Source organism: Peromyscus eremicus, chromosome 5 (assembly GCF_949786415.1).
Source record: "Peromyscus eremicus chromosome 5, PerEre_H2_v1, whole genome shotgun sequence".
NCBI classification, from domain to species: Eukaryota; Metazoa; Chordata; class Mammalia; order Rodentia; family Cricetidae; genus Peromyscus; species Peromyscus eremicus.
This window is the reverse complement of record NC_081420.1, coordinates 5,957,734-5,981,609: the sequence shown is the minus strand read 5'-3', so window position 1 is coordinate 5,981,609 and position 23,876 is coordinate 5,957,734.

The window sequence follows — 23,876 nt, the reverse complement described above, 5'->3', positions numbered from 1 at the left end:
GGGGGGGGGTCCAGCCAAGGGATAAACTTCTGTCCATCACTCAGCAAACAGCGCTGAACATGTATTGTGTACCCTACTGTGTGCCATTCTCTGGGAGGAAAGATCATCCTGGAGACTTCAGGCTACAGAAGCAGAGAAACTCCAAAATGTCCTTATGCAGCTAACAACCGCAGCGACACCATGAGGGAAAGGTGGATCCCTTATTACAGGAATTCATTACAGGGATTTACTAATAAAGCAACTGGATTTAGTTTGCTGGGGTCACTGCAGGCCTGACTGGGGACTCCTAAGCAGAGCCATTAACCATGTGTAGGAATTCCCCAAGCCAGCAGAGGGCAGAGAAGGATGGTGTTGTGGGACATGTCTCTCCTTGACACTCTCTCTTATTCCCTTCTCTGTGCCCCACCAGTGTCCCCAGCTCCTTTCTTAGGCCACCTAATAGACAGCCACAGTGGTCTGGCTGCGCTCAGCTCCTGACCCTGGCTAGGAAAGCCAATGAGACTTTGGTAGACTGTTTTCAAGTTAACTTGATCTTTGACCTTGTATCTCCCTCCAGGGCTACTTCTGGACTGGGAACCGGTACCATGGCACCACTGAACCTGGTGCCATCAATCAAGTTAAACCAGGCAACTGGTCCCTGAGATCCGCCCCCACCCCCATCCCAGCTCCAGGGTTCTCCCCAGGCTGCACCAAGACAGCAGCAGTTCGACTGCTTTATTAGAAGCAGCAGCCACTTTTCATGCTCACAAAATTAAAATTCCAGGTCACAAAATAGGTAAAGCAGCTCTTGTACCCAGGGTCTGCATCTCACGTGAAACTGCGTTAAAGCTAGCAGTCTCTGCGGGGAAAACGCAGCTCTTGCCAGCTGAGAACACTTCCCTTTGGAGGAGTGAAGCAGCCCAGAGCCCCTCTTTCAAAACGCACAAGTATCGTGGGTTTATTTCAGGGACTGAATGACTCTGTAGCAAGAATATACTTCCTCCTGCTCCCAATGGGGCCCTGAAGAGTAAAATGATAGGACAGTTTTCTCCAGCAATCTGAAAAGGCTGCAGCAATATACCCCCAAAGAACCCCTAGAGATAAAAGGGGAAGATTAAATAATTTGAAGATAATTTCTTCCATGAAAAGAATAATGTTGCCATCAAAATGAAAACCCTTGTAATAAAACCAAATTATTCTGAGACCATGGGAGTGCTCTGCCTTTCCTGCTACTTGAGGATGGATGAACAGCACTTCTGCAGAACCCATGCTGGGTTCATCAGCACTGGGAGTATACCAGAGGTGGAGCCCTGGGCCTGCAGGTACCCAAGCTACTGTCTGCAGTATTGACCAGGTAACACAGTGACCAGGTCTGAAATCAAGTGCCAGGCAAGTGGGCCAGCACAGGCATTTGCTTCAGGGTCCAGATCTAACATCATGTGCTACAACTGTGTGCAAGCGTCTAATACTAATAACTACGGAGAACTTGGCCAATGCCAGGGAAGTCAGAACCAATCTCTGTGGCCCCAAGGAAATCAGACATTCAGGGTCATGAACAGTGGTATTGCTTTCTTACTTCTCCCAGCTAGGCTCTGCTTTGGACTGCAGCCCTTTTTTTATTTGGCCTGCAGTCTGTACGTAAAAAGGACCAGAGGCAAATCTCTGCGTGGTTGGGGCCCAGAGAACTAAGAGCAGAAGAAGGTGTAGCCAGACTTGGGGAGATGGAGAGAGCTAGTTTGACCACACACAGTTAAAATCTGCTAACCCAGGGGCTCAAGAGCACACCAGGTCCCTCCACAGCTAGACGGAACTGAGCGGAGGGTAAGTGGCCACACTAACAAACACAGGTTCTCATAATGCTGCAAATCGTGAAGACTGGCGTTTGGGCTTTGTTTTTCTTTCTGCTTAAGGGTACTCTGAGATGGCCTGAGCTGTATAGCACAAGCACAGAGTACATGCTTTTTTGTTTGTTTGTGGTGCCAGGGAACAAATCCAGACATCTACACACTGAAGCAAGTGCTCTACCACTGAGCTACACCACACTGTGTAGAATCTGAAACCCTCAAGAAATGGCAGCCCTAAGTGGAACTATTGACTCGGGCCATCCCCCTAGGGCAAAGATCTGCAGACAGAAGAAATTAGCAGGACCCAGGATCCCCAGCACAGGAGCATCTCTTTCTCTAGGCACTGAGCATGACATCAATTTCCTTATTTCATAATATTCATTAATGTATGCAACACTACCCTCTGCTCTTTGAAGACTAGCTAAGGCTTTGATACCAGTCAGTCCCAGATTCAAATCCTACCATTACCATTCACTAGCTGCACAATTATCAGAAGGTCACCTGACCACTGTGGCTGTTTCAGGAAGAGGATGCTAATGCATAGTCCTCAGGACCATTGTGGGAGCAAACAAATTAACGCAGATAAGTAAGTTGTCATCCAGAAGGATGATGGTCCACATCACGAATGAAAGAATTGGTGACAGTGAGCTTTGCATATCTAACTCATGTGGCAGGGTTGGCTCTGGTGGACAAGTAAGAAATGTTCTTAACCCCAAAGACAGAACTCACATTAAAGATCTTTGAGAACCTCTTTGTAAAGAGGGGGGAAGCTTCTAGAATCTCCTTAAGATCTGGGAATGACAATGACATCCTTTTATGTGGAAAAAATGCTTGGGGAAAGACACACGTACTTGAAAACAAATTGCAAATTTTACACTATTTTAGGGAAGGTCTGGATTATCTCACCGTTTCACACTTTTTGACAGCTGTAGACACAGCACAGCTCACTACATCAGGAACTCCAGGCAAACACTTGTGTTTTATTTGCGACAGACAAAGGAGCCCAAGGGCAAAGGCATAAAACCCATACAGCAAATCAGTTTAGTCTCTGAAGCCGGTTCCAGTCTATTGGCAGGGTTTACCTTGTGCCTTGTCGTACGGGAACCAGTGGGCCAGTGCTACAGTTGATTAGTAATATCTGCCTTGGACTCAGGATAGGGGACCAAGGCTCTCTTACTGCTGGTGTTTGTTTGTTTGTTTTTGATACTTAGGCGCACCAATAGTGGTAACCAGGTTCTGCTCGTAGTACAGGAAGAAGGATGGGAGTCCTGCAGGGAGGCACTGCCAGCAGGAGTCAGCTTGTCCAATGCTTAGACTGCCCAGAAGGAAACCAAACTACAGCTCGGACAACTGGGTTGTGATGAGAGACGCCGTAAAAACAGCTGCTTTGAATAGAGCCATCCTTCGTCCTTCGGGGGAATTCCTTAGAAACTCAGCAGACGCAGCAACAGGCTGTGCTAGAGAGAATGAAGAGTCGTTAACCGGCATATTTCCAGAACTTGTGCCGTTCTTGTTAGAAAAGGAAAGAAGACAGGGAACCATCAGATGGCTCCTTGGTTAAGAATGCTTCTTGCTCTTGCTGAGGACCTGGTTTTGTTTTTCCAGGGTCTGTGATGGTGGCTCGCAAGCGTCCATATCTGAGGACTGCCTAAGATGATTACTTCAGCTTTTGAATAAGACTAAATTTACCAGACTGGACTAAAATTGAAGTGTTTTTCCTCCCACTAGACAGCAAGTGGGAGGCTTGTGAAGAAAATCAGAGCACATTTAGAGAGCCCCAGACAGCATTCTCTCTCCTCACACTACTCTACCCCGTTTCCATGCCTGCCATGCACGTATTACCTTTTCAGTGTTCTCAAAACCCAAAGACTTGAAGACTACTATGTCCCCGATTCAAAGGTCAGGCCATGGAAGTCGAAAGGCCACGCCCAAAGCCACGCCCAGCAGTACAGCTGTGGGCTGCCACCGGACACTGCATCCCCAGAACCTGCCTGCTCAGTCACTCCGCTGCTCTTTCCTCACTACCGTCTAGCTCTCTCGATCACACTTAAGCCTTGTACCCTTTGCTTGTTCTCTTTTGAACTGTGCCTGGGCACTCAGGCTAGGGCAGGTGCAGCTGCTGGGGCTGTTGACTTTGACAGGCAAGGACATTCTGTGTGGCTGGCACTGATGGCCTCTTCGGCTGAGCTCTGAGGGTGACACTTCAGACTGCAGTAACTAAGCAAAGTCACTCAATGGGTGGATTTTTCTGAAGTCTGAAAAAACACACCACAGTGCCTTCCTAGATTCCCTTCTGGCCCCTGCTGAATGACTCCATCCAAGCACCTCTCACCATCCTCCATGTGAAGGAAAATCTGCCAAAAGCAGCAAGACAAATACACCTGGCAACCTTGGGCACGGGGCACCAAGGAAACACAGACATGGGACCTTGGGAACAACACAAGCCTGGGGGTGGATGACATCTGTGTCAACAACAGTGTGCTGGCTTTCCCATCACAAACAGCAAAGCTGCTTCATGTGGAGTCTTAGAGGAACAGAGCCGTCAGACAGTGTCTCCATCAACCCGACTTCCATTTGTTGAAATCATAACTTTCCTCCTTCCATCAAGGAAATGTGTCTAGGTGTGGGAACAAGTGACAGGAAACTGAAATATTGATGTCTGCAATTCTTTTATAAATAAGATGCCTTCTGATACTAGATTTTTAGTACAAATGAGTTGTCAAAGCATAAGCAAAAATACGTATCTGAAAACAAAATTCTGTCAATCCATTAGTTCGCTGTGGTTTGTGGGGGAAGGATTGTTGCCCAAAGCTCCTGGGATTATGGAGCCTTCTGTAAGTGCAATGGGGATTCCTTACTTCAGTTGGACAACTTATTTTCTTTGGAGTTGTGTGTGCTATATGTGTGTGTATATGCATATGTGTGTGGTGCATGTACTTGTGTGCATGTATGGGAGAGGCCTGAAGTTGCTATGGGTATCTTCCTAAATCACTCTCTTCCTTTAGTTTTTGAGACAGGGTCTCTCACCTGAAGCTCACTGATTTGATAATCTTTGGGGGGCCCTTATGCCGACCACTCCGTAGATCTGGGGGTTACAGATGTCAGCTATCTCACCTGCCTTTTTACATGAGGATCCAAACTCAGGTCCCCATGCTTACACAGTAGGCTCTTTATGGACTGAGCTTCCTGGTCTGAGAATCACCTTCAGTTCCGGTTACTGGGTCTCCACACAGGCATGGTCCTTATCTTTTCGGGGAACAAATCTGTGAGTGATAAACAGAAAATATCACAAACTCATGCAAAGGGACGTGACTTCAGCCTTGGGCAGACATGAGTTCACCCTGCTCAAATTCCCAGGAACTGCTGAGTGCTGCTCTTGGAGCTTCAGTTCACACATGTGAAGCAGACACTGGTAATGTCTGTCTCTAGGTTTTCATGAAGGTTACGTGTGGAAGTTGCTGTCTGATTCTGCCACTTTCACAATGATTGCTTCTGTGGTAAGTGCTGAGGTGGATAGTCAGATCATCAAAGGCCTTCCTCCTACTTAGGGTATCATCTGCTAGTGGCTCACAGCTGGGCCTTATTCCAGACATTTCCAATCCATGGGAAGCGGATTGGGGCTGCTGTCTACTCAGTAGCAGTGTCTTGACTTGAATCATAACTTATACAATCATAAACTTTACTCTTTTAACCACAAAACCACCTCTCCAGCCAACAATTTATTTTTATTTTATGAGTATCAGTATGCTGTATAAACTGGACATGTAGGACCCATAGAAAAGTGATCACTAAATCTTGCCAAAACAAGGTGGGATGGTCTGTCAAGTTCCTGCTTCACAGAATAAACTGCCAGACATTCTGCAAGACACAGAGGAAAGCAACTGATAAACTTTGCCAATATAGGTGGGACAGTTCTTCAAATTCCCTGCTTCACTAAAATGTCTGCTAGATACTCTAAGTCTATAGGCTGAAGATGTATGTCCCAAAGTTACAGAAGAACTTTGGGTGACTGTCCAGGCAGTCAGATGTCTCTGTCATTTCTGGAATTTTGGAAGGTGCTTGCAATGCACTTCCTGTTTGCTCAGGTAATATATCCTTCTGGGTTCTTTGATGGAGTTGAAGCCTAGATAGTTATAGTTTTCCTTACATTTTGGTAAAAGGTAAATTCGATATGAAACTTTTGACTCACAAAGATAGGATAGATGATAGAGTATTTTCTTTAATTTTGCCAAATACAAATAGACTGGATATTGAAACTGATTCTTACTTGATAACTGTTTTTGTTATATATTATTTTACTATGTTAAAGTTAAACCTTCCTTTTTTTTTTTTTTTTTTTGGTTTTTCGAGACAGGGTTTCTCTGTGTAGCTTTGCGCCTCTCCTGGAACTTACTTGGTAGCCCAGGCTGGCCTCAAACTCACAGAGATCCGCCTGCCTCTGCCTCCCAAGTGCTGGGATTAAAGGCGTGCGCCACCACCACCCGGCTAAACCTTCCTTTTTGATTAGACAGAAAAGGGGAAATGCTGTGGGATCCTATACACTGTGAATATGTGTTGTTAACATTGGTTGATAATAAAGTTGTTTGGACAATGGTAAGGCAGAATAAGGTTAGGCAGTGCAATCAAACTGAAGATGGAGATGAAGAAGGGCAGAGTCAGAGATGCCAATCAGCCACCAAGGAAGCAAGATGTGTATAGAAAATGAGGTAACAAGCCACAAACCATGTGGCAAAGTGTAGATAAGAAATATGGGTTAATTTAAATATGAGAGCTAGCTAGTAATAAGCCTGAGCCATCAGCCAAGCATTTATAATTAATACAAACCTTTGAGTGATTATTGGAAGTGGCTGCAAAATGGGGTGGGACAGAGAAATTCTGTTTATACAAACAGGTGAAGGAAATGGTTAAAGATCTGAAAATGAAAATAAATGCAATAAAAAGAAAAATACAAATTGAGGGAATTTTGGAAGTATAAAATCTGGGTAAGCAAACAGGAACTACAGACTCAAGCATCACCAACAGAGTACAGAAATGGAAGAGAGAATCTCAGGCATTGAAGATATGACAGAGGAAATAGATTCATTGGTCAAAAAAAATGTTAAATCTATAACTTCCTAACACAAAACATCCAGGAAATCTGGGACACTATGAAAAGACTAAACCTAAGAATAATAGAAATAGAAGAAGAAGAATCTCAGCCCAAAAATCCAGAGAATATATTTAACAAAATCATAGAAGAAAAATTTCCCAAACTAAAGAAAGACATGCATTAAGATACAAGAAGCTTTCAGAACACCAAATAGACTGGACCAGGGGGAAAAAAGTCCCCATGCCACATAATAATCAAAACACTAAATATACAGAACAAAGAAAGAATATTAAAAACTACTAAGGAAAAAGGCCAAGTAACATATAAAAGCAAACCTATCAGAATTACACCCAACTTTTCAATGGAGACTCTAAAAGCCAGAAGGGCCTGGACAGATATCTTGCAGACTCTAAGAGACCACAGATGCCATCCTGGACTACTATACCCAGAAAAACTTTCAATCACCATAGATGGAGAAAACAAGATATTTCAAGACAAAATCAGATTTAAACAATACCTATCCACAAATTCAGCTCTACAGAAGGTACTAGAAGGGAAACTCCAACCCAAGGAAGTTAGCTACATCCACAAAAACACGAATAATAAATAATCTCACACCAGCAAAACCCAAAGGAGGGACACACACACACACACACACACACACACACACACACTACCAACAAGAACAATAACAAAATAACAGGAATTAACAATAACTGGTCATTAATGTATCTCAATATCAATGGACTCAATTCTCCGATAAAAAGACACAGGCTAACAGAATGGATATGAAAACATGATCTATTCCTCTGCTGCATACAAGGAACACACATACCTCAACATCAAAGATAGACATTACCTCAGAATAAAGGGCTGGAAAAAAATTTTGCAAATAAATGGACCTAAGAAGCAAGCTGGTGTTGCTATTCTAATATCTAACAAAACAGACATCCAAACAAAATTAATCAAAAGGATGGGGAAGGACATTTTATACTCATCAAAGGAAAAATTCACCATGATTCTTAACATCCATGCCCCAAACACAAGAATGCCCACATTTGTAAAAGAAAACATTACTAATGCTTAAATCACACATCAGACCTCAAACATTAATTGTGGGAGACTTCAATACTGGACTCTCACCAATGGATAGGTCAACCAGACAAAAACTAAACAGAGAAATAATGGAGCTAACAGATGCTATGACTCAAATGGACTTAACAGATATCTACAGAACATTTCACACAAACACAAAAGAATACGCTTTTTTCCAAGCACCTTATGGAATATTCTCCAAAACTGACCATATACTTGGTCACAAAGCAAATCTCAACAGATTCAAGAAAACTGAAATAATCTCCTGTACCTTATCAGACCATCATGGACTAAAGCTGGATTTCAACAACAACAAAAACAACAGAAAGCCTACAAACTCATGGAAACTGAGCAACTCTCTACTTAATTACCACTGGATCAAGGAAAAAAGAAAGGAATTAAAGACTTCCTAGAATTCAATGAAAATGAATACATAACATACCCAAACTTATGGGACACAATGAAAGTAGTGCTAAAAGGAAGTTCATAGTGCTAAGTGCCTTCATGAAGAATGTGAAGAGAACTCATTCTAGCAACTAAACAGTACACCTGAAAACTCTAGAACAACAAAAAAACAAATACACCCAAGAGGAGTAAAAGGCAGGAAATAATCAAACTAAGGGCAGAAATCAATAAAACAGAAACAATGAATCAATGAAAAAAAGAGTTGGTTCTTTAAGAAAAATCAACAAGATAAACAAACCATTATCTAAACTAACTAAAGGGCAGAGAGAAAATAACCAAACTAACAAAATCAGAAACAAAAAGGGGGCTATAAGAGAAACCAAGGAAATCCAAAGAACCATTATGTCATACTTCAAAAACCTGTACTCTACAAAACTGGAAAATCTAAAAGAAATGGGCAATTTTCCTGATAGATACCACTTACCAAAGTTGAATCAAGATCAGATAAACAATTTAAATAGACCTATAACCCCCAAGGTAATAGAAACAGTCATTAAGAGTCTCCCAACCAAAAAAAAGGCCCAGGGCCAGATGGTTTTAGTGCTGAATTCTACCAGACTTTCAAAGAAGAGCTAATTCCAATACTCCTCAAACTATTCCACAAAACAAAAACAGATGGAACATTACCAAATTCATTTTATGAGGCCACAGTTACCCTGATACCCAAACTACACAAAGACTCAACAAAGAAAGAGAATTACAGACCAGTTTCCTTCGTGAATATTGATGCAAAAATACACAATAAAATATTTGCAAACCAAATCCAAGAACACATCAAAAAGGTCATCCACCATGATTAAGTAGGCTTCATCCCAGAGGTACAGGGATGGTTCAACATATGAAAATCTTGCCAATGTAATCCATCATATAAACAAACTGAAAGAAAGAAACCACATGATCAGCTCACTGAATGCTAAAAAAAAGCCTTTGACAAAATCCAACACCCCTTCATGATAAAAGTCTTGGAGAGATCAGGATACAAGGAACATGCCTAAACAGAATAAAGGTAATATATAGCAAGCCAATAGCCAACATCAAATTAAATGGAGAGAAACTTAAAGCAATTCCATTAAAATCAGGGACAAGACAAGGCTTTCCACTCTCTCCATATCTATTCAATATAGTACTTGAAGTTTTAGCTAGAGCAATAAGACAACTAAAGGAGATCAAGGGGATACAAATTGGAAAGGAAGAAGTATCATTATTTGCAGATGATATGATAATATACATAAGCAACCTCCAAAATTCTACCAAGGAAGTCCTACAGCTGACAAACACCTTCAGCAAAGTAGCTGGATACAAAATAAACTAAAAAAAAAAAAATCAGTAGAATCAGTAGCCTCCTATATACAAATGATAAATGGACTGAGAAAGAAATTAGGGAAACAACATCCTTCACAATAGCCACAAATAATAAAAAATATCTTGGTGTAACTCTAACCAAGCAAAGACCTTTTTGGCAAGAACTTCAAGTCTTTGAAGAAAAATTGAAGAAGATATCAGAAAATGGAAAGATCTCCCATGCTCATGGATAGGTAGAATTAACATAGTAAAAATGGCAATCTTACCAAAAGCAACCTACAGATTCAATGCAATTCCCATCAAATTCCAACACAATTCTTTACAGACCTTGAAAGAACAATACTCAACTTCATATTTAAAAAACCAGGATAGCTGAAGCAATCCTGCACAATAAGAAAACTTCTGGAAGTATCACCTTCCTTGGTTTCAAACTGTAATACAGAGCAATAGTAATAAAAACCACATGGTATTGGCATAAAAACAGACAGGTTGATGAATGAAACCAAATCAAAGAGACAGATATTAATTCATATATATATGGACACTGATTTTTTATAAAGAAGCCAAAAATATGCAATGTAAAAAAGAAAGCATCTTCAACAAATGGTGCTGGTCTAACTGGATGTCAACATGTAGAAGAATGCAAATAAATCCATATCTATCACCCTGCACAAAACTCAAGTTCAAGTGAAACAAAGACCTCAACATAAAACCAGATACAATGAAGAGAAAGTGGGAAGTAGCCTTGAACGTATTGGCACAGGAGACAACTTGCTGAACAGAACACCAATAGCACAGACCCTGAGATCAACAGCTAATAAATGGGACCTCATGAAACGAAAAGCTTCTGTAAGGCAAAGATAATGATCACTGTCAATAGGACACCAAAGCAGCCTACAGAATGGGAAAAGATCTTCATCAACCCCACATCCAACAGAGCACTGATTTCCAAAATACATAAAGAACTCAAGAAACTGGACACAAAACATCAAATAATTCAATTTAAAATGGGGTACAGATCTAGACAGAAAATTCTCAACAGAGGAATCTCAAATGGCTGAGAAACCCTTAAAGAAATGTTCAACATCCTTAACCATCAGGGAAATACAAATCAACACTACCTTGAGAATTTCTTGTATACCTATCAAAAACACAAGTGACAGCTCATGTTGGCAAGAATGTGGAGCAAGGGGAACGCTCCTCTATTGTTAGTGGAGTGCAAACTTGTACAGCCATTATGGAAATCAATATGATGGTTTCTCAGAAAATTGGGAATCAACCTACTCAAGACCCAGCTATACCACTCTTGGGCATATACTCAAAGGATGCACAATCATACCACAAGGACACTTGCTCAACTATGTTCATAGCAGCACTATTCATAATAGACAGAACATGGAAAAAACCTAGATGTCCATCAACTAAAGAATGGATAAAGAAAATGTGGTACGTTTACACAATGGAGTGTTACTCAGCTGTTAAAAACAACATGAAATTTGCAGGCAAATGAATGGACTAGAAAAGGTCATTCTAAGTGAGGTAATCCAGACCCAGAAAGACAAACATGGTATGTACTCACTTATAAGTGGATATTAGCTATAAACCAAAGGATAATCATGCTACAATCCGCAGACCCAAAGAAGCTAAGTACCAAGGAGGGCTCAAGTGGGACACAAGAATCTCACTGTGAAGGTAAAATAGACTAGACGTCACAGGTGGACAAGAGGATGGGTCTGAATAGAGGGCATGGGAACAGGAGGGATCAGATGGGGGCAGGATGGAGGCAGAGAATACTGGGAAAGACAACTAGAATCAGGGCCATGTAGTGATACTGTGTTCCCCAATATATTATGCACCCTAGTAAACTTATCTGGGGTCAGAGAATAGAACAGCCATAGATAGACGTAGAGGCCAGAAAATGGTGGCACACATGCCTTTAATCCTAGCATTCTGGAGGCAGAGATCCATCCGGATCTCTGTGAGTTCAAAACCACACTGGAAACAGCCAGGCATGGTGACACACACCTTTAATTCCAAGAAGTGATGGTAGGAAGCAGAAAGGTATATAAGGCATGGGGACCAGGAACTAGTCTGTTAAGCTTTTAGGCTTTTGAGCAGCAGTTCAGCTGAGATCCATTCAGATGAGGACATAGAGTCTTCCAGTTTGAGGAAACGTGATCAGCTGAGAAGTTGGTGAGGTGAGATTAGCTGTGGCCTGTTCTGTTTCTCAGATCTTCCAGTGTTCACCCCAATACCTGGCTCTGGGTTTGTTTTTATTAATAAGACCTTCTAAGAATTCTAACAACATCTCTGGGATGAGCTATGGAAACTCACAGGAATCTTTGAGGGTGACCTTAACTAAGACTCCTAGTAATGGGGGATTCAGAGCCTGAACTGTCCATCTCCTGTAACCAGGCAAAACTTCCAGTGGAGGAATTGGAACCCCAACCTAGTCACAGACCCTTCAACCTACAATTTGTCCTACCTACAAGATGTGATAGAGTACAGGTGGCACAGAAAGTATGGGAATGGCCAGCCAATGACTGGTCCAACTTGAAACCCATACCATGAGAGGGAGCCCATCCCTGACACTAACCAAGGAGCCTACATGGGACTGACATAGGCCCTCTACACATATGTTACAGTTGTGTAGCAGGGTTTCCTCATCCAGCCTCAATAGAAGAGGTGCCTAGAATTACTGCAACTTGATATGCCATGAATGGCTGATCTACATGGGAGGCCTGCCCTTTCCTGAAGAGAAAGGAGGAGGAATGGATTAGGGGATGGGGGAAGAGGGCAGATTGGGGGGTAGGGACTAGGAAGAGAGAAGAGGAGGAGAGAAGGGAAGAGAAATTATGATCAGGCTGGAAAAAATTAATGAAAATAAAGTTCTTTAAAAAGAACTTACAAAACAAAAAGAAAACCCATTTCACTCCTCTGTCTTTCCTGCCTCTTCAACACCTCTTCACTCATCTTCACAGCACTGGGAACTGCAGTGTGTCACAGAGTAGACCCTTTTGTCCAAACAGCTTTACTTGCAAATGTTCATTATAATGAGTTGTTGGTCTGGTTCAAGGTCTGGTACCCTCACCAAAACCCCTCTCAGATCCTGCTGCTATGGTTCCACAGGACTAGTCCCTTCATAAGCTACATCAGACCAAATATGGGGTAGATGTTGGGGTGGGCCAACTCAAAGCACTGTATGTGGGCCTGGGTGGTAGCTGAGTTGTCAGTCTAGGACTTCACTGGGACTCCCCCCTCAGGCAAGGGTCAAGCTAGCTCCTCTGCACCCACACCATCAGGATCAGCTCTCCCTTGCCAGTGGTGAGGGGTGGGGGCAACTCTCTGGAGTGTGGTGATACATTGTGTACCCTAATAAAATTTGCCTAAAAATCAGAGGACAGAACAAGCCACTAGATTAAACATAGAGGCCAGGCAGTGGTTGCACACACCTTTAATCCTAGCACTCAGGAGGCAGGGATCTGTCTGGATCTCTGTGAGTTCAAAGCCACCCTGGACTACATGAGACTGACTCAGTCTAGGAGAGAACAAAGCAAGGCAGTGGTGGCACACACCTTTAATCCCAACACTTGGGAGTCACACACCTTTAATCCCAGCACTTGGGAGCCACAGGCCTTTAATCCCAGCACTAGGAAGGAAGTGATATCACTGGGTGGAGAAAGATATATAAGGCATGAGGAAACAGGAGCTAAAGCTTTTTCAGGCAGAGGAGTCCTAGAGTTAAGAGGTGGCTGTGGCTTGGTCTCTCTGATCTTTCAGCATTTACCCAATATCTGGCTCCAGGTTTTTATTATAAGACCTTTAGAAATTCGAGCAACACCAGAGTACTGGACTAGCTCTCCCAGAGCTGGGGTCATCAGGGCCAGATCTCCCAGTACCAGTGAAGGGAGGGGGCAGCTCAGATTTCAACACACATGGTTCAAATGGCTCCAGGTGATAACACAGACCCCAGCTGTAGCAGGTCCACAGACCTAGACATAGCCCTCAGCAGCAGCTTGGGCCTGAACATCACCATGGCAGCACAGGCCACCCAGATCTGCATGGCCTTGGTGGGAGCATGGCCCTTGGACATGTGGATCCCGGGCATCCATGTGGTCTTTGGTGGCAACATGGGCCACAGATATTAACACAGACCCAGCTGTGGTAGGACCACAAACCCAGACATGATCCTAAGCAGCATCCTGGACCCAGATATCAACAAAGCCCTGGGTGGCATTGGCAGCAGCATGGCTGTTGGGCACCAACATGGTCCCAGGTGGTGGCCCAGACCCCAGGCATCCTCATGGCCTTCGGTAGTAACAGGAGCCATGGACATCAACACAGACCTTAGCTGTGGCAGGGTCATGGACATGGCTCTCTGTTGCTTTGGCTCTTCTTGGGCACTTCCACCCAGCTCCCAAGTAAACACACACGGAGGCTTATTAATACTTATGAATGCCTGGCCTTAGCTTGGCTTAGTTTCTTGCCAGCTTTCCTTAACTTAAATTATCCCATCTATCTTTTGCCTCTGGGCTTTTCCTGTTCTCTTACTTCTGTAAATCTTACTCTTACTCCATGGCTTGCTGTGCAGCTGAGTGGTTGACCCCTGATATTCTCTTCCTTCTTTGGCTCCTAGATCTCTCCTCTCAGATTTCTCCTTCTATATATCCTCTCTGCCTGCCAGCCCCACCTATCCTTTCTCCTGCCTTACTACTGGCCGTTCAGTTCTTTATTAGACCATCAGGTGTTTTACATAGGCACAGTAACAACACATCTTCACAGAGTTAAACAAATGCAACATAAACAAAAGTAACACATCTTAAAATAATATTCTACAACAGCCCTCAGAGCTTGCCATTTTTAAGCTAGGCTGGCAGCCAGCAAGCCTCTGGGAGCCTCCTGTCTCTACCCCAACCCCTCACTGGGGTCACAGATCTGTGTGGTCACACCCGATGTTTTTATGTGGCTGTATGAACTCAGGTGCTCATGTTTGCACAGCCTCAGCCCCTATGGATTACAACCCCAATACATGCTTTTGACATGCCCAGATCACAGATTGTATCAATGAAGAAAGTATTTCACAATATTATTCAATATGTTTAAAAAATAGTCCATATGGCTAGGCAAAAATTACACTTATCCATTCATCAGCTGATGGGCATGTAGACAGTTGTTTTTACAATACTTTTGAGCTATTAGAAATAATGTTGCATGGGGCATGGTGGCCTATACCTTTAACACCAGTAGTTCAGAGGCAAAAAGAGGCAAATCTCTGAGTTCGAGGCCAGCCTGGCCTGCATAGTGAGTTCCAGGACAGCCAGGGCTACATAGAGAGACTTAACCTCAAAAACAGTAAATAAATATTTAATAAATAAAATTGTCATGAAAATTCATATACAAGTTTTTGTTTGTATGTGTGTGTTGTTTATTTTCCTTTTTTTTTTTTTTTAAGATAAGGTCTCACTGTGTGGCTCTGGCTGGCCTGGAACTAACTTTGTAGACCAGGCTGGTCTCAGATTCTCAGAGACCCTCCTGCCTCTGCCACCCAGGTGCAGATTATTAAGATGTGCACCACCACACCCAGCCTTACAGACAAGCTTTTGTGTCATTGTGTCTTCTGTCTTCCATTTTTTGGGCATGTCCCCTGAAGTAGGACCGCTGGGCAATACTATAGCTCTACATTTAACTTTTGAGGAACTGCTGATCTGGTCCCAGGGAGGCTGTACGGTGGCTTGGACCCACTGGCCACAGATGGAGACTCTACTCTCACAGGCCTTTGTCAGTCCTGGTGGCCGATGGCAGCCAAGCCTCCTGGTGTGGCTCCCTTTGCCTTTCCCTGATGGCTCATGATGCTGATCTGGTTTCAGTGGGTTTATCAGCCATTGGTATGTTGTCTTTGGAAAAATATCTGCTCAAATCTGTTGCCCATTTTGAACAACTGGTTGTTTACCTTTACTTGCACATTTTTTTACCTATTCTGATGCTCAGCTTTCATCAGATGTGTGATTTGCAAATATTCTGTCCCAATCTGTGAGCTCTCCGTTTGTTATCTTGTTGGTCTCATCTGAAGCACTTAACTTTTTTTTTTGTTCTAATGAGGTCCAGTTTTTCTTCTATTGCCTGTGCTTTTGGTGTCAATGACTGATTTTTCAGAAATACAAACTATTGGTCCCCTGTGTCACAACAATATTGAAAGGCCACCCAACTCCACAGCTCCCTGAAGGACGGCTGAGGCCTCTCTGCAGCCATGTTATAGTTCTGCCTCTCCCTCTCACCCTCTTCCATGGAGCCTCTGCCTGGATCTGAGATTTGATCTCTGTGATGGCTGTTCTTGGTTGTCAACTTGACTACCTCTAGAATTAACTAAAACCCAAGGTGCCGGATACACCTGTGAGGAATTTTTTCTTAATTAAATTATTTTAAAACCCACTTCTAATCTGGATCTTTTGAGGTAGGAAGATTTCTGGGCCACACTTCCTGCTGGCAGCCTGTGTAAAGGACATGGAAGAAGGAAGCTTCCTCCCTTTGCCTGCTTGCTCTTACTCTCGCTGGCAAATCCATTCCTTCACTGGCATTAGAGCCTGCTTCCCCGAGATTCTGTCCTATACTGAAGACCAGCTGAGACATCCAGCCTGTGGACTGAACAACTACTGGATTCTTAGACAACCATTGTAGGACAGCAGGACCACAGCCTGTAGCCACTCTGGTAAACCCCTCTGCAGATGGTCATGTCAGAGGAGCAGCAGATGGCAACTGACTTCAGGGGATCGGCCCACCAGGAAACAAAACCCTAATGGGTGAATCTCAGACAGGCAAGGCCCCCAGAGCCCGGGCCCCAGAATGTCTCTTGCTACTGCTGTGTCTTTGCCGTTTTCCTCTGGTATCCGGCACGGTGTGAATGGCGTGGTGTGAATGGCGCGGGGAATCCCCACTGCCCTTAGTGCATGCAGTGTGATCATCTCTTGGAAATATCCTGTTCTTCTGGGCATTTTTACCTGGGGATTGTTATGAAGATGATTTCCTCCTAAGCTGTGCTGCTGAACTGAAGCAATGATTTTATACAATAGTAGTGATAGTTCAAATAGGACTTTGATGATTGAGGGTTTTAATAAATACAGTAAAGGATTATGGCAGAGGTTAGGTTAGTAGAAAAATTAATATAGGTAAAGGTGAGATAAAATGTCGCCTCTGCCCCTGATAAAGCAGAGGCTGCAGAGGATAAAAAATAAAACAAGGAAGTGTCACACAGCTAGAACACACGAGTTTCTATTGAGGAGCCATATAGACTGTGGCTTCAGTTAATGATTAAAAAAAAAAAAAAAAGTTGAGTCCCAGTTAGCCTAAGTAGCTTAAATTCTTTTAACCTTATGTTGGGAGATGTGTTCACAGGTTTCAGAGTGCATCAGAGCTGAAACAAAGCTTTGAAAATAACTTAAAATTAGACTAAGATGTTTTTGTCAAAAAGCTTTGAGATGAAAAACCCAAGAAGACAATCCAAAGTTTTAGAAAGGCACATAACTGAGTGAGGGACTCATTAAGGTCAGGGATCAAAAACAAAGCAGCCCAGTTATCATTAGCTGACCTGCCTTTCTTGCTAGGATAGGATGATGATTAATTCCTTGTGCCCATTTCTGCCCTCCTCTTCCTGATATAAAAACTGTTGATGATGGGTATGCACGCCAAAGATTTAAAGTAAAGCTGACTGGTTCTTCTTCATATATAAAAGTTTAGATTTGTGATTCTTCTTAGATTTCTTATAATGTTGCCTTTTGCAATAAATAATAAAAATAATTGGTCCTTTCTTTGTAACTGAAAAATGCAGCCTGCCAGTAAAAGAATTGGCTGAGAAAAATACCTTGCTTGCTCACACTCTGTTAATCTATAACAAGTTGCTTGGACATGAATGTATGTGGGTTCTTGGGACAACTTGTTTTTCACCTATAAGATGTAAAATGTTTAATCATGTAAGGGATATGGAAAACATGCTGTTTTTTACTTGTGTTTGCTGTAATAATTCACTTGAAAAATAGAATATAACTATATTGTAATTTTTATAATGCTTGAAAGATTTTGCTCAGGTATATAAGCTGTAAGGGAAAAAATAGTTAGAAGGAAAACATCAAGAGTGAGAGAAGGAAAACACCAGGAAAGATGTAGAGGAAAAGCAAGGAGAAAAGAAGTCAGAAGGAACCCATCAAGAGAGGGTGTGTGTCTTCCCCTTTACTCCCTCAGGTAAAAAGTCCTACTTCCCTGACTCCGTTGAGTCCCCACCGAGCTCAGCACTGCTGGAGGCTGCTCCTCGTGGTAAAGGTACCCTCTCTATCTGTAAGTTTTTCTATCAGTTCTCTTCCTCTAGAGACCCCTGACTAACACAAGTTCTTGGGAACACAACATCAATCAGCCCCTCCTGTTTCCCACAACCTCAGGTCAGAGGGCACCTCTTCCTCATGGTTTCATAGCCTACCTTGACATAACCCTTTCCTGGCTTCATTTCTCTGCATACCCCTCTTATGCTTCAAGATTCAAGCAAGCTGGACTAGTTCTTATGTCTCACATCTCTCCAGCCTCTGGGCCTTTGTATTTGTGGTTCCTTCCTCCTCTCTACTCAGAATTCCACCCATTTCTTCCCTAGGACACAGATTACCATCGCTGATGCTCACACACCCTCGTAATTTACAGCATTGTCCCTGCAGCTCCCCTGAGCCCATGACAACATGGACTCTGCCATTTATACCGTAGTTCCAGAGCAGGCACTTCATGGCACATATAAATCATACAAGTAGAGCCCAGAGACAGCAGCCACTACCTGCAGCCTGCTTTTCTCCAGGGGTCTCCCATGTCCAGTGGGAGGGTTCCACTGGAGTCATGCAGAGATCTGGAGCCCATTTGGTACCTCACTTGTGAGGAATAGCTAGTGCGGCAGCAAAGGTCAATTCCTTCATCCACCCCACTAACCTCTCCCCAGACCTCTGTAGTCTTCCCAGAAGCAGTTGTTTCATGAACACATTCCCAGTCCTTAGAACTAGGCAGATTCAGGCAGAAGATGTCATGAGGAGCCACTAGAAACCAAGCCGAACATGTGTGTGGCTTCACGTGGCTGCTTGAGATGGTTTTATGGGCTTTCTTATCAGGACTCTGCAGCAGCCACCAGCACTAAGGACACAGAGTTCCTTAGTTAATCATTCTAAGAGGAGGCCAGGTTACATTAAAGTGATGGATCTGTGGCTAGAAAATGCATTTGGAATCCCCTGTGGGGCCTCAGCCTTGCCCTCTGTCCCCTTATCTCAGACCTAAGCCACTACAGGAAGATGGATGTAGGAAGGCCTAGGACTGTGGGAAGGCCCTCAAGGGAGCTGTGTACTCCCTGGTATGGCCCCCTTCCCTGGGGTGATGGTGAGCTCAGCTGTCTGCTTAGGGTGCAATACCCTTCTACCTGGGTCACATTGACATCTTGGTGAGCCGGAACGAGAACCTGCATTTGTAATGTCGTGTGGACATCACTACGGTGCTAGACCTTTCAGCTACTACCACCCTCCCTACATGGTAAGAAGCAAAACCTCTCCACTGAGATATTACTCCCTCCCTGCTCCCTGCCTGGATACGAAGCCTCATCTGGTAAGAACGGCGTGGGACAGCACCCTGGAAAGAGGCTGTCCGCGTCTCTATTGTGACTGTCTTCAGTTTAGTTCAGCACAGGATGCCCATGGGGGCTACCATCAAATGCAAGGGTGTCCTGGAGGGCTGGAGGACAAATAACTGGAGAAAATTGCCTTCAAGAGGCCAACACCAAACCTCACCCACCTCTGCTTTGCAATTGTGACTCAGAAAGATTTATGGTGCTGCACAGATGGGTCATTCTTGAGATAAAGGTCATAGATCTTGTTGCTGACAGAGCTCCTCAATCAGTGCTTCAGGGAAACTTCCACTGCTGATAAATGAGCTGTCTCAAAGCTCCAGTCTCCGGCCCAAAAGGTCTCCATTGCTCAGGGTTTCTCATTTATCCTGCAAGAGGGACATCCACTCTTGATGCCAAGAAGAGCCAGCAAGATGGCGGAACTGAGGCTCTGAGAAGCCTCCCACCCCACCTTACCTGTGCTGTGTCCCTTCAGCCAAGTACATAGCGAACATCATTCTCGCTCAGTGACAAGGAGCCCAGGATTTACTCAGTACCCAGACAGAATCACCTTCAGGGAGGACACCAGAGCCCAAGACAGCGAAGTCCAAGAGGGCCGGTGGAAAGGAAACCACACAGCAGGTCTGCTGACTGTGCTAACGGGCCACCTGATACCAATTCTCTCTCTCTCCCACGTTGAACTCCGAGTTTGCCGTCTGCCTCACTTGCATCTGTGACAGTGCGGGAGCTTTCCGTGCTCATCCCCTGGGGATTTCCAGGGAAGATTTCCTGTTACAGACCCCGCCCCTTCCACCACTCAGACCACTTCTTCTCCGTGCCTGTTTTCTGATATGAAAATGGCCATAAGACATCTATCCTGAAACATGCCAAGCATGGAAAAATGGACAAAAGGATCGGGGTTGTGATAGCAGTGTGGAGCGACTGTTCCAGAATTGAGCCCCTGGGCTTGTGGTTCTATGAGTAAAATAAACTACTCCTTAGTTAAGCCGCTGGACTGCTGTCACGAAGAGCCAAGCACAATCCTGTTTGGTATCATGGCTCTTATGAGAATCCAAGCAAACCGTGTTGCCTCTCAAACCTGTGTTCCATTTGTATTAAAGAGAAAACGGCCGGGCGGTGGTGGTGCACGCCTTTAATCCCAGCACTTGGGAGGCAGAGCCAGGCGGATCTCTGTGAGTTCGAGGCCAGCCTGGTCTCCAAAGCGAGTTCCAGGAAAGGCGCAAAGCTACACAGAGAAACCCTGTCTCGAAAAACCAAAAAAAAAAAAAAAAGAGAAAACGATGAAGAATAAACACTGTGAGCAGGCACCTTGATCACACATGGTGCGCAGGCGCCTTGGGAGCACTGAGCACTCATCATCCACTGCATCAAGAAAGCAACCGCTATACACAGCCAGCAGAGACATGGTGCATACAAGAATATCTATGTCCACTGCCTTACAAGACTTCTGTGAGGATTCCGTGAGGATTCCGTAAGCCCTGGCTTGAAATGCCTGAATGATGTAACCCTATTACTCAAGAGCTTACAAAGCCGTGTTTCTGAGTTACCAGACAAAAGTTGGCTGAAGATGAGCACACATATACTTGATCTTAGCCAAAACAACTGGAAACCATGAGACGCAAGTCTGGTGATGGAAGGACCCTCATGAGCCCCGTGCCTCCCATGCCCACTCAGAAGGAAGGAAACAAATGTAGATTACAACACAGCAGTAACAGATAGAGAAGCCCAGTGGGGCAAGGTGGTGCGGCGGCCAGGTGCCCTGCAAGCAGCAGCTCCAAAATGCCCATTTGCATCTGCACATCGGTGAGGCCAAGAATGGTGCACTAGTCCCACAATGCCTCGTATTGGGAAGTGCAGGACACTGTATACTTGCTCCAGATGGAGATCACTGTGAACAGCCTGGGGGAAAGGCCCACACCACAGCCTCGGGGTGGGTGATCTTGTGGGCCTGAAGGGAGGTGCAGAACTGGAGGAAGCAGAGTCTGGAAGCAGTGGACACATACTGGGCAGCTCAGCCACAAAACATAAACACCAGAGCCACAGAATTTCCTGTCAAAACTCTGAGCTGGCCATGACCCAGGAAGTCACAAGGCGGGAAGGGGCATGTTCATAGCTAATCATTTTAGAGTACAAATAAACTCATTATTTACTTAATGTGCATGGGTGGTTTGCCTGCATGTATGTATGTGCACCACATGCATGCAGTACCCAAGGAGGCCAGAAAAGGGCATAAATCCCTTGGGTCTGGAGTTAAGAGTTGTGAGCCTCCATGTTAGTGCTCAGAATCCAACCCTGGTCCTCTGGAAGATCACCTAGTGTTTTTAACCACTAAGTCATCTCTCCAGCCTCTTGAAAAAAATTTTAAAAATCCAAGTGGTTCCAGGTAAAGCTAAGCCTTTCCAGATAGCCTCACTGGGCCTCCTGCAGAATTGAAGCCTGGTCAGCCAAGGACTAGAGACAGACAACTTGTCCTCGTTCTGTGTGCCTTATCCCTTCTGCACACTCCCAGCACCTCAGCCTTGTGCACAGCATACATGGGCATATACACAAGCATCCTGCAGGAGACTTTACCTCCTAGTCCGAAGGCTGTGCTGCCACTCCTGCTTCTAATGCCTGAAGAGTCCGTCTTCTCCACTTCAGGAAATTTTCAGTTTCAGTTTCTCCAAGGTCACCAGCAGGTGTTTCACCTATATCTCACAGATTGGAGGCTGACTGAGAAGCAAGAGACTGGCCCAAAGGTGCCCAACCCCTTTGCAGACATGAGGCATTGAATGTGTCTCTCCCGCTCCTAAAGCCTCTGTCTGCTTCATCACACTGGCCAGTCTCCACAGTTTTAAGAAATGATTCTAACTCCCTCTGGTCCCCTTCTCCCTGAGCCTCAGTCCTTCTTGTCCCTGTCTTAGTTGGGGTTTCTATTGCTGTGAAGAGACATCATGACCACAGCAACTCATATAAAGGAAAATATCTAATTGAGGCTGGCCTACAGTTTCAGAGGTTTAGTCCATTTTCTTCACAGCAGGAAGCAAAGCAGCATGCAGGAAGACTTGGTGCTAGAGAAGGAGCTGAGAGTTCTACATCTGATCTGCAGGTAACAGGAAGTGAATTGTGCGCCACACTGGGTGTAGCTTGAGCATATAAGACCTCAAAGCCCACCTCCACAGTGACACACTTCCTCCAACAAGGCCACACCTCTTAATAGTGCCACTCTCTATGGTCCAAGCATTCGAACACATGAGTCTATGGAGGCCATACCTATCCAAACCACCACAGTCCCCTTCTCCCTGAGCCTCTGTCCCATACTTTTAGGTGGGTGGTAGCTCCTCTCTGGCTCTGTGTATGTCTCTCTCTCTGTTTGGTGTCTGTAGGACAGAACACAAGAACCTCATTTTACAAATAAGGAACCAGAGAGGGTATGGGAAGTCCTAGGACTAACAAAGCCCTGGGCGGGGCCTCCTTCCATTTGGGGACAGTGGAGGAGAAATCAAAGTCTCTCTGGGAGTTCTGAGATGTTTTTGAGGTTCAGACATTAATGACCTCCTTCTCCAAAGAACACCTGACAGAATTCAGCAGGCAGCCTCAGGAGGATGGGAGAGCCTAGGTCTCCTCTCAAGGGTCTAATCATTAACCCTTGTGGTGATGTGAATTAGCAGAGCAATACATAGTCACCTGTTTTTTCAAAGTGACTAGCTTCTATTATGTTCAAAACAACTGCATCCTGGGCCTCTCCTCAGACTGAGTCCCAAACTCTAACAAGGGTTCAAGGTTCTGGTGTCCTTTATGTGAGTCTACTCCACCTCTCCCTTACAGTTCCCCTTCAGACAAACATATTCACCTGTTTGGGCCTCTATCCTGGAGGGACATAAGTTCCTGCCCAAGGCTCAAAGGGCTGTGGTAAGACTCAATGACTCTCAACTTCCACTCATCCTCAAGGGATAAAAGAGGAGAGGCCAGAGCAGAAACTGGGGGAAGGAGGGATGCTGTGCAGAGGGTCAGCCATCCCTGAGTCCAGCTTGCTGCCTTTCATCCATCCCTACATTTTTGTTCAAGTGCCAAGTAAGCGCTGGGCCCTGGATGTCTATTTGTTACTTTTTATGAGACAGAGCCCCTGACAATCTAAAGGGACCTAGGACTGCATGGTCTTTATCCAGAGGGACATCCATGTCAGCAGGCAGATGGCTCTGAGAGATTGCCACCAAGCTAAGCACTCCACATGTCTGGGACACAGCTCAGCTTCCACGAGTGACATCACAAAAGTCAGCCGCCATCCCCTCCAGGCCCAGATCCCAGCGACTACCTAGCCATTGTCCACAGTAACCCCTTCTAGAAGGACTGCCTCCACTGGGCCTTGCTAAAGTCTCTGTGGGCCTGCACTGTGCTAGGGCCGGGTGCTGGGATCAGCGGGATCGAGGCCTTGTGCAGCAGGTTCCAAAGAGAGAAACTTCCATCTGATCCTGAGTGGAGCTGAGTC